The sequence below is a fragment of the Peromyscus maniculatus genome, chromosome 16, assembly GCF_049852395.1.
Source record: "Peromyscus maniculatus bairdii isolate BWxNUB_F1_BW_parent chromosome 16, HU_Pman_BW_mat_3.1, whole genome shotgun sequence".
Taxonomy (NCBI): Eukaryota; Metazoa; Chordata; class Mammalia; order Rodentia; family Cricetidae; genus Peromyscus; species Peromyscus maniculatus.
This window is the reverse complement of record NC_134867.1, coordinates 13,263,266-13,275,713: the sequence shown is the minus strand read 5'-3', so window position 1 is coordinate 13,275,713 and position 12,448 is coordinate 13,263,266.

Genomic DNA, 12,448 nt, shown 5'->3' with positions numbered 1-12,448 from the left:
CTGGGTTTGTAGACTAGGTACAAAAAGAGGCTGTACCATTAGCCTAGGGGCATAGCATGCCTTGTGGATGAGATCACCTAATAATCCAATGGTTATTTCTCTAAAAGTGTCCCCATCGTCACATGACACACGACTTTAAACTCTCCTATTTTTTTTTCTTGGTTTTCAATCACTTGATCTGCACTCTCAGTGTGCCTTGTAATTGAAAACCAAGGGGCTCCAGAGAGGGTATGAAAGAACGTAGTGATGGCTGAAGCTGTCAATCAACGCCATCTTCCTCTGGAGAGGATTCGCGTTGGTTTATGACAGGCAGTCCCTCACAGACGCTCTCCTTTAATTAAACCTGAGACTGAATTCTCAGCTAATAGCTTGGGACGTTCACTAGGCTCTCGGCCCTTCAGCAAGAACTGAATGCTAATTGTTGTCTTCTATCCCTGCAGTACAGCAGAGAGCTGCTGCTCCTGATGCCCGGTCTCTGTCCTGACCTGAATCTGCAAACGCTTCCCGGGGAAGCCGGCTGTTCACCTGCGTGCCTCTCCGTCTTTCTTCCTTTTGGTGGCTTCGATTTGTCTTATTAGTTCTCTGGGGCTTTCCAACAGCTGTTGCTCGCTTTTTACAATCAGGTTTTCTAGCTGCTCTTAAAGGGTCTGATTCAAGTTAGTCCGTAATGGCTAGATGCAGAGGTTTCCCTCTAAAGAATTACCAATGTGTGGCTCTGTTCCAGGTTTTCACTTTCTATCCTTCAGTAACTTTTATTTTAAACCTCAGCCCAGTGACTATCATGAAAAATCTCAAGGTAACAAAAATATATTTTTATATTTCTGAGCCTTATATGATATTATCTTTCAAGCAAAAAAAAATTTTTTGGCCTTAAATCTTTTTATTTAGACAGGGTCTCACTCTGTAGTACAGGGTGGCCTGGAACTCACAGCAGCCCTCCTGAAGGTTATAGGGTTGTAGGTATGGGCCACCGTGCCTGGCTCTGAAAGCCTTTTTAAATTAATTTTTAAGTGAGTGGACAAGATAATGGTTTAATGCTGACTTTTTCATAGATGTCCACAAATGTCCTTTGTCCTTATTCAGCCCTTTGCTCTCCTTCCCAAGTCCTCTTCTTCCTCCCAAAATAGTCCTGTTCATGCATTCATCACACACACACACACACACACACACACACACACACACACACACACACACTCTCTCTCTCTCTCTCTCTCACACACACACACACACACACACACACACACACACACACACACACACCAAACCTAGACTCCACCTATGAGAGAAAATGTGGTATTTTTGAAGACTTAATTGTTATACACACACACACACACACACACACACACACACACACACACACATATCAAATCTAGACTCCACCTATAAGAGAAAACATGGTATTTTTGAAGACTTAATTGTTACACACACTCTCTCACACACTCACACTCACACACACACACCAAACCTAGACTCCACCTATGAGAGAAAACATGGTGTTTTTTGAAGACGTATTGTTGATAGACTCTGGTTGTCTGGATGAGAATGACCCCCACAGGCTCATAGATGTGAATGTTTGTCACTGAGGGGTGGCACTATTTGACAGGATTAGGAGGTGTGGCCTTGTTGGTGTGTGTCAATGGAAGTGTCTCAATTCGGGTGGGCTTTGAGGTTTCAAAAAGCCCATTCCAGGTCCAGAGTCTCCCTCTCTTCCTGCTGCCTGTGGATCCAGATGTAGAACTCTCAGCTCCTTCTCCAGCACCACCAGCCTGCCTGTGTACCACCATGCTCTCCACCATGATGACAATGGACTGAACCTCTGAAACCTTAAGCAAGCCCCAATGAAATGCTTTCTTTTTCAGAGTTGCTGTGGACACGGGGGTCTCTTCACAGCAACAGAGCACTGGCTAAGACATAAACTAACCCATCTGGCCTATTTTATTAACCAGTACTTTATAATATTAATGAGTACTTAGAGCCAAGTGTGGTGGTACATGCCTGTAATCCCAGAAAGCAGAGGCAGGCGGATCTCTGTAAGTTAGAGGCCACCCTGGTCTACAGAGTGAGTTCCAGGATTAGCCAGGGCTACACAGAGAAATCCAGTCTCAAAAATAAAAAATAAAAAATAGAGTGCTTAGTGAGTGCTTTCTCTGGACCAGGTAACATCCTCATGCCCATTAATTCATTTGATGGCATACAACCAGCAGGCTTTGCCGTTCATAGTCATCAGTTACAGATTTGTCCAAGGATGGGTCACAGGTAAGACATGACATATCATTCGGCACACAAAGCCAAGGCAGTGTGCAGAAGAAACAAATTTAGGTGGCAGTATTGTGTAGGTTCTCAGATTAGATAGACTGTAGATGTAAAGCGGGTACCCTCAAGCCCTGAGTACGGCTCCATTGGTGTTTTCCAGTGGGAGCTACTGGCACGAGCTGGTTGACCCAGAAGACCACAGGGAACATGATTTCCTCCAACTGTGTCCTTCCTGGTGGCGGGGAGGAGATGTATAAAGCAGGAAGAAGAAACAGGAAGCTGCAGAGAAAGAGGAGGAGAGGGGACACTCAGGAGCTGGAGTCAGCTGTCCTTGGGTATCTTGAAGCTTTATTTGCAGTTAGCAGACATGCAGTTTTAGGTCATAGAAACAAGTTGAACAACAGCTATAAGACCAAAATGAACACTTGCTGCTCTTCTAGAAGACCAAGTTCTTCAGTTCACAGCGCCCACGTAGGATGGCTCACAACAACCCGTAACTCTGGTTCCAGGGCATCTGACACTGTCTTCTGGCCTCCACAGGCACCCACACACATAAATGATTTTTTTATTAAAAGAGGAATGAGGAGGCTGGGAGTGGATGGCCTAAGACCTTGCCAAGGGGAAGTGGCGATGTAGCCTATTGCACAGAGACGGACTCCTAAGCCAGGTACGGAGCACAGGACGGAGGACTCCTGCTTCAACTTCAGCTTCCAGCCAGGCACTCGGTGTGACCTGACACTGCTCATTCTGCAGGCTCTTCCAGCCCGGGACATAGGCAGTGCGGACTCTGTTCCTGCTGTTGAATGGAATCCTGTTACACTCCCTCTGTACTCCAGAGAGTTGTGTCTTCCCCAATGGGAGCAGCACGAAGTGGGCGAGGCATGAATCTACCTCATGAAGGTTGACTGTAGCTGTTAGTTAACTCAGGGCCCTGGGGTATGTAGGTAGAGTTTACCTAGTCTTCAAGGACTGGGTCTCACGGGTCGTTCCGTGGATATATGACTATAAGAAAGGATAGATATCCAATCCAACAGACGCAGTGCTCTATGGCTAGCATCCAGGACGTGGAGGAATGTTGCAGAATACAGGCATGTGGGAGGTCATTGGCCAGGTGTCCTGTTTTCACCCCTCCCTGGGAGGAGCTGGCTCTCTCAAGGTCATCGGCGACTCCTTCTTGAACACTGGGGCTAAATGGACATAGGTTAGTAATGAACTGGATGCCTTTCCACCCTTAATGTTGGAAGCACTCCTCCTCAGATCACAGAGGCCTCGTCGTCGTCATCGTCCTCCTCCTCCTCCAAACCTCTGACTGGTAAAATAATCAAAGCAATGGTTTAGTTCCTAGTGTGAAGTGAACTAATGTATTGTGTCACCCACGCACACTTATGCTGTAGCTTGTCTTCACTCTGGAACGACGTTTGTACCTGCACAAAAGCCCAGAAGAGAGTTAACAGGCAGCCATCGTATGTGTCAGAAGGTTTCAGCCCAATCCCGGTTGTCATTGGCTGTGTGGCTTTGGGTGGTCCTGTCTCTTTTCACTGTCCTTAGAGCTCTCATTGAAGGACCTTCAAAGTCCTGGCCAGACCTGAAATACAATATCTATGATGGCGGTTTTAGTTAGAAGACCTGAAGTTAGTCTAGAAATTCCCACAGGCTGAGAGAGTGAGCCTGCTCATTCCGGACTCAATCCCCTCTGAACACTCACAGCGAGTGGCTCTCACTCGCCCTCCCCAGCCCCATGTGAGGACAGGCTCACCCAAGCCAGGCTGTGAGGACGCCGGTTCCCAGCCCTGATCCAGCCTCTCTGTGGAGCCTTCTCCATGCCCTTCCCCTCCAGTCCCTTCCCTCACAAATGCGGCAGCTCAGGCCGACAAGGACAGTCTACAAACTTTCCTGCCCTCTTCCTCTTCCCACTGACTTATTCTAAACTGGGTCCAGTCCCGGCAGTTTGGTTCTCCACGACATCCCATATATAAAAATACTTCAGGGCCCAGCTCTCCTGCTTGGAACATGGCATCAGCCTCCAAACCACCGGCCAGGTCTTTCCTGGCAGGCGGGAAGAAGGGCAGCTCTGTGAAGACTGGAGTCTAATTAAGTACAGAGAAAACTAACCATGGGCTTTAAGCTCTGAAAATAGCAAGGGCCCAGGATTCCTGCTGTGGTCCTGAACTGGGAGAGTCATCTCCCTTTGCCTATGGAGTGGGGAGGGAAAGATTTCCGGGGCCTCTACATCCAGAGAAGCAAGCAGGAGAAGCGGGCCTCTGCCAGGGAGACAGACAGACAGACAGACAGAGAGACACAGAGATAGAGACAGAGAGACAGAGACACAGAGAGAGACAGAGACAGAGAGGCAGAGACAGAGATGGAGAGAGAGAGACAGAGACAGAGACAGAGAGAAAGAGAGACAGAGAGGCAGAGACACAGAGAGCCAGGCCCTGGGGGAGGGGCAGGCCACCGCCTAGGTCCCGGCTTGGCATCCTCACCCTGATCCTGGAATGAACCGATACCCAGGAGTTCTGAGCCCTGCTGAATGTTCCTCCAGGGCTGGTAGAGCTGTGGATGCTAAGCTCTGGTCAAAGTTGAGGCGCATCTCTGGGAAGCTAACGTCATATGTCACAATTCCTTACACAGCTGGCCCTCCTGAGCACAGGACAGCTCCCAACAAAGGGATGCATGAGAAGGAACGCGCCTGGGAGTCACCGGAATGTCTAGGTGGCCCTGGCCCACTCAGATGCTAGCCTTGCTAGCCTCTTCCGGTCCCCCTCTTCTCTTGCATGGAAAGAAGTCAGCTTGTGGGGAGATCGCGGCATGGAAACAACTCACCATAGGAATCGAGGCGTGTCTGAAGTGGGAAGGGAATGTAGTTAATGCTGACCACTCAGCCCCTGTTCACTCTTCCCATTCCATATGGAAATGACCATCATCTTCCTCATCGGACAATGGGGCACACATCCTACAGGACAGGGGCTCCCCAGAATTTCTCCTTTGCTGTGTGTGATTGAGTTAACAGAGGCAGTGAGTAAATGAAGGACAGACAGACACACAGAAAAGCTGGGATCCAGTAGACCGGGCTCTCTGTGGAGAAGCAGCAGCATCCAAGAAGTTCGGGATATTTATTACACACAGCTAAATGAGGAGGTGGGCGGGAGCGAACTCCAGCCATAACACCCGGGGAGAAGGAAGCTACGGCGGACATTTCCTGCACACACTGTCAACGTGAGCAGGTGGATGGGGGGGGGGGGGCTTTGCCATCTCTCTGAGCCTTACCCAGAGAAGGCTGCTACTTCCATGGGGCTGAGGCATTGGTCCTTGACATGATCCTGCCCACATCAACAATACCCAGGACTTCACTGGGTCCTCCGCTCCCGAGACATGGTGCCCGGCTGATGTGTTTACGGCACCCGCCTTGCCATGAGCACCTTACAGCATCGTGGGGGAGGGCGCTCACGATGCAGGGTGACCCACCTGAGCTCCCCGGAGAAACTGGTCCAGGCTTCCATGCGACCTCGTGGGGCTATGCAGAAATGGCGCTGGACCTGGGAAAGGCTCCTTGCGTTCCTGGTGGCTGTGAGGAAAAAGGTCCTGTGCACCTGCAAGCCTGGTGCTCACTGCCCCTGGGGAACTGTTAGAAGGAGGAGAAAGTTAGGGCATGGCGGTCAGGGCTCTTCCTGATATGGCTTCGCAAAAAACCTATCCATGTTGGCTGGGCTGCCTAGTGGGCAGATCCCTGTCCCAAAGTCTCTCTCCTGGAGACACCTCAGGTTTCTGACTTTTCTTCAGGTTTGTCAAGTTACACTCGGGCTTGGGCTTGAGTTCCTGCTACAGTAGGAACCCTCCTGTAGTACGGACAGTGAGGGCCCTGCCTGTCAAACAGCCAATTAAGGTGCCACTGAGGGGTTAGGAACCAGGGCTGAGAGGGAGGGGGTCAGGCCAGAGGACCCACAGCTGCTCAGGAATATGGTGCTTCCAAGAGAGACGGACGGTCAGCCTCGGCTGCCTTCCCCTTCTGTTCCCTTCCTCTTGCAGCTCTTAACTGCCCTAGTGGTGCTGTGGGGAGCAGAGGCTGTGGGAACACTGGTCACTCCCATGGTGCCTCGGGTACCCGGCCCCCTTCCTTCTCTGCTCTCTGGAGTCTTTCCTGGACTGGCCTTGGACTTAGGACCCTCCTGCCTCAGCCTCCTGAGGAGCTGGGGTGATGAATGGTACCACAACACCCAGCACAAAGTCGGAGGCCAGAATATAAGTCACGACAGGCCACAGTACACACGGTGACAGCGCACACAGGCCTGCAGGTCAGGCCAAAGTCCCGGCACAGACAGAGGAGGGGCCCACCAAGTCCAGCCCTGCCTGCCCAAGAAGCTACGTGCAGAGGGAACCTGCTGGGAGAGGGAAAATCAGTGTTGTCCAGTGGAGTGACACAGGTGTATCAACCCACCCAGGGCAGGCCCCGCGCTCACGAGTGGTCAGCCAGCACGCAACAGACTCCATGGGTTGGGGATTTGTGCGTGTGCGTGCGTGCGTGCGTGTGTGTGCGTGCGTGTGTGTGTGTGTGTGTGTGTGTGTGTGTGTGTGTGTGTTGGGGGAGTGTTTTGTTGTGGTTTAGTGACTTGTCTTTTTAGCCTTAGTTTTGCTTTCTTGTTTTGTTTTGTTTTTTTTTTTTGAGAGAGAGTGAGAGAGAAAGAGCATGATGTTGGGTGGGTAGGGAGGTGGGGAGGACCTGGGAGGACTTGGGGGAGGGGAAGGGATATATATATATATATATATATATATATATATATATATATATATATATCATATGAAAAAATTGTTAAATAATTTTAAAATGTAATTGGAAAAAAACAGTGCCTGTGGACGAAGGGGCGGTGGCTGGGGAAAATGCTGCATCCCTGAGCCCCACCCTGTGGGTGACCGTCCCAGCCCTGGCTCTGCATGAGGGGACACCTCAGTGTGGCCAAACCAAACCACAGGGTCCCCATTTGGAAGATCCCGTTCTCTGACCACCCTGGCCCAACATCAATAGTAATGTTGCCCCACCAGAGGCAGGCCATTGACTGTGGGAACACCAGTGTCTGGGCTCAGACCAAACTCACACACCAGGAACTTCCCCTGGAGAGGGAAGTCACCATGGGGGTGTGGGGGAGAGGAAAACAAGGCTCAGAAGTCCAAGTTTCCTTGACTGGCCTTGGAGGAGGAGGGCTGCCCAAGACACCCTGGGCATCCCTCCTCCTCACAGCTGGGAGGGTCCCTCTCTCCAGGCTTGCCCCCTCATTAGGAGCTAATAAAGCCCAGCTGTGCCAGCTCCTGCTGTCCAGGTTAACCCCTTGCTCTCCTCGGGTTGCCAAGTGCTACAGCGCTCACCCACCATCTGGTCAGTGGGGTGCATTAAACAGCTTCTCCTGGGAATAGTTGAGAAGGGTCTGCCCTTCTCCCTGGGTTCACCACTACCTCTCCTGAACACTAGGCTGTGTGACGGTTCACCCTTGGAGGTGAAGGCAGGATTTCACTTGCACGGGGGCTCTTTGGGGCCATCCTGTCCCGCGCTTGGGTAAAATTAGACTTTCAGTGTATAGATTACAGAGATCAACACCCTTGCACTGTGCACCTCTAGATGTTTGTAAACTTGGCGCACAGAATCCTGGGTTGAAAATAGGAAGGCTCTAAAGCAGAATGATCGACTTTGGACCTCTATGGATCTCCTTGGGCTTCGGCCTCCTGGTCTTCAATTATAGCACAAGAAAAAGTATCTGCCTCTCATGCTGGTGATACAGCTCAGCAGTAAGTGCCTGTTAGGACTTTCAGGCATTCAGGGCCCCAAGTTCCATCCCCAAGATAGATAGATAGAAGGGGGGGAGGGGGGAGGGGGGAGGGAGGGAGGAAGGGAGGGGAAAGGGAGGGAGGAAGGGAGGAAAGAAGGGAGGAAAGAAGGGAGGAGAAAGGCTTTTTTCTTCTCTTGAATTTATTTGAAAACTAACTAGATTCAACATTGTAATACGGAGCGTCTCAAGAAGGACAGCGATGTTCCATGACCAGCAATAGATTTAACCAGATAGTTTGAGTGACTTTGGAAGTCCTTCATTTCCTTTGTAAGAAGCGGGCTCTGGGGCCGTCTGTGAACTTGTGCTTTTTTTGTGATTCCAGGAGTTGATTTATCATGGTTGACTCCTTTATGCTAACTGAAAGAAACCAGGTTGTAGCTAGAGTTTTCCTGCCTGGCCCACAGTCAGGACAAATCTTTGTCACCCGCCAGTCCCACAGCCGCTCAGACCCAACCAAGTAAACACAGAGACTTATATTGCTTACAAACTGTATGGCCGTGGCAGGCTTCTTGCTAACTGTTCTTATAGCTTAAATTAATCCATTTCCATAAATCTATACCTTGCCACGTGGCTGGTGGCTTACTGGCGTCTTCACATGCTGCTTGTCATGGCGGCGGCTATAGTGTCTCTCTGCCTCAGCCTTCTGCTTCCCAGAATTCTCCTCTCCTTGTCCCACCTACTTCCTGCCTGGCCACTGGCCAATCAGTGTTTTATTTATTGACCAATCATAGCAATACAGACATACAGACCGTCCCACAGCACTTCCCCTTTTCTTTTTTTTTAAAGGAAGGTTTTAACTTTTACACATCTCCAAAGCCAGCTTGGTATATTCGGGAATTTGGGCGTAGCTTCTCTTACTACTTCCTGCTGGAGGGGGGCGCTGTATCTTATGGGGACACAAAGAAAATTTTAGGATCATGGAGTAGTCCGTGAGACTGTATCGTCTGAGCCAGTTGCCTTGAAACGATTCTGGATGTTGGATCATCTGGGCCATGGTGTCATCAGAGACCTTTCAGGTGGTCTTGGCTGGTCAAACCTGATGTATCTTAATCTGGAACAAATCCATAGCCTCTGGCTTTCTGTAGAAACAAAAGCAGAGCCTCTTTTCCAAAGCAACATATCCTTACAGCCAAATTTTGAAGTCAAGGTACCTTTAAAATATACATTTTGGCATAACTCAACAGCTTTTGCAATCAAATGTTTTTCTTCAGTTACAAATATCAAAGAGAACATAATCCAGATTCTCTGTGTGGTAGCCATCTTAATGTAGCTTAAGTTTTATATTACCTTGAGACTATTGCTTTAAACTGCAGCCTTCTTAGCACTGTGGCTGCTGACTCCGCCCACTTTCAGCTTCCCAACATGGCGGTGGTACGTTTTCCGCCAGCTCTGGGAGCCATCAACTCTCAGAAATAGTGGGTCTATGCTTTTATCCAAGCAGCGTGTAGCCCAGAAACCTCTTTTTGTTTTGTACTAGCAAAGGCTAAATCCACCATGCAGCTTAATGTGCCACTTGCAGAGGCCTCATTCCCGCCATACTGCAGATTGAGCGCACACGCCAGGAACCCGCCAGTAACTCAAACTGGCAGCTGCTGCTCATTTGAGAGAGATAATTAGGAAGCTGTTTTTAGCTCCGTTTTAGAATCCTTTCTCAGGTTTTAGGTGGAAACTCTTGCCCTCTCGTTGGGCGCCATTAGTTGCTAGAGTTTTCCTGCCTGGCCCACAGTCAGGACAAATCTTTGTCACCCGCCAGTCCCACAGCCGCTCAGACCCAACCAAGTAAACACAGAGACTTATATTGCTTACAAACTGTATGGCCGTGGCAGGCTTCTTGCTAACTGTTCTTATAGCTTAAATTAATCCATTTCCATAAATCTATACCTTGCCACGTGGCTGGTGGCTTACTGGCGTCTTCACATGCTGCTTGTCATGGCGGCGGCTACAGTGTCTCTCTGCCTCAGCCTTCTGCTTCCCAGAATTCTCCTCTCTCCTTGTCCCACCTACTTCCTGCCTGGCCACTGGCCAATCAGTGTTTTATTTATTGACCAATCATAGCAATACAGACATACAGACCGTCCCACAGCACCAGGTCGAAAAGAGTGCACACGGTATGACTCCAAGCACATGGCCTTGCCTGGGCCATGCTTTCCTGGGAGGAGGTGTGGGCCTCTCCTGTGGGTTCCTTCCTATCTTGCATGGGTTTGGGGGTGCATCCTATACTCCTGGAAGAATCCTTTTCATTTATCTGGGTTTCTGGGAGGAGCCAAGTGGGCCATTTTCAGGTGTCCCAGCCCCCCAGGATAAACACGATAGAGATCCTTTGGGCATCGGACTGTGTGTCATAGATCTCTGAAAGCTCCTGATGCACAGGATTTTTGCTCCATGGTTGTCCAAGCCCCAGACTGAACAAAGAGACCTACATGACATAGGAAGGACAGCCCACAAGCCATACTAGACCCCCCGGCCAGGTGTGGACACAGGAGTCACCCGCATCTAGTGACACGGATCTAAACTGGAAAAGAGCATGGGCTTCCTACCGCCACCTGTACAAATCACCACCACTATAGTAACTTAAAGCCACACACGTTTATTGTCTTATGATTTTGGGGGTCTGAAGACCAGGGCTGCTCTCGCTGAGCTTAAACCAATGAGGCGGCAGCTTCCTTCTGGTCTCCCCCATCCTCAGTGCCAACAGGCTGGCAAAGCCCTTCTTTCTCTGCCTTCCTTACGGCCTTGACCCTGGCTCCTCTACCCCATTCCAAAACCTTTACAATGACGGGGACCCACCGAGGATGACCTTATTTTTTTTAATAAGGCTGTGCAGTTAACCCTTAATTTCCCCTTGCTGCACTACCAAACACTTACAGGTTCCAAGTTTAAGACATGGACATTGCTGGGCGGTGGCGGCGCACACCTTTAATCCCAGCACTCGGGAGGCAGAGCCAGGAGGATCTCTGTGAGTTCGAGGCCAGCCTGGGCTACCAAGTGAGTCCCAAGAAAGGCGCAAAGCTACACAGAGAAACCCTGTCTCGAAAAACCAAAACCAAAAAAAAAAAAAAAAAAAACAAAGACATGGACATTGTGTCCTGCAGAAGCCCATTCAGGGTTGGCATTTTTACCTTTGACTGAGATACCTAAACTTTAGTGTTCGTCAGAATCATGGTAGACAATGCCCTCAGATGTTGACACTGAGCCTCTGTTGGATTCTGATTTGTCACTTATGGCCCAAGGTAGCTGACTTCTTAGCTAACCTCCTCACGCCTTCCTGGCACACACCATCTAGACACCATGCACTGAAGAATTTGCCTTCTTTTGCCTTTGGATTGGGGAGAGTGAATACATTTTAGATACCAGATTTCATGGTCTGTGATCAGGGGCTGATTGAGAAGTCCTACTGTACTCATAAATAGTACTGATCCTACCAAGGCCTACTGTGTGCCGAGCTCCAAGGCCTTCCCTGCATCATCTCTTTTAATCTTCACAGTAACACAAGATAGGATAAAATTGCCACCTTTACCTTTCAGATAACAGAAGCTCAGGGTTTAAGCCAGAGGCCACACAGCACAGCTGGATGCCCATCCATTTCCTTTCTTTTCTCAAAGTGTGAACTATTAAAAAAAAAAAAAAAGCTTAAGCTCTAATCACTGACTCTAATACTTGCACATAGGAGGTCCTCGTGAACACACGTTGACTGACAGGGTCAGTAGATACATGGGTGATTTGTACGCATTCGCTCTAATTCTTGTCAGAATCCTCAAGGGAGGTGTTGTGTTGTCCTTCTCCCTAGGGAAACAGACAATGGCCCTTCCATTCAAGGAGGCTGAAGCCCCGTGGCCACAGCTCTATCTGAAGTCCTGAGCTTCTCCCTGTAGCATGGGCCCCCAGGTTCCAGGCCACACGTCCTCACAAAGGGCTGGCTGTTTTCCCATTTCACAGACCACTCACCATCCCAACACTTCCTTTGGTTAGAATTCTCTAGTTAACAGATGCTTGCATGGTGAAGAGCTTACTGGTACTAAATGAGGCGTGTGTGGTGTGCACCACTCAGGGAAGATGTCTGTATTCCTCCAGAGGTGGAGCCAGCCTTGGGCATGGGCAGGCCTCAGGGAGGAGGCCTGAACCCTTATGCTCAGGGAAGCATAAACACAGCAATTAAAGCTTAAGCCACCCCAGGAGCCCTCTTTAATTACATTCTTCCTTAAACACCAGCCGGGCCAGCAGTGCTGTGGGCAGGAAGTGGTCCATGAGGACCCATCCTGGAGACAGCAACATCAGAGGGAGACACACACACACACACACACACACACACACACACACACACACACACACACACACACACACACGAGGACAGTTTCCCTTCATTACATGGGCGTGTTTCA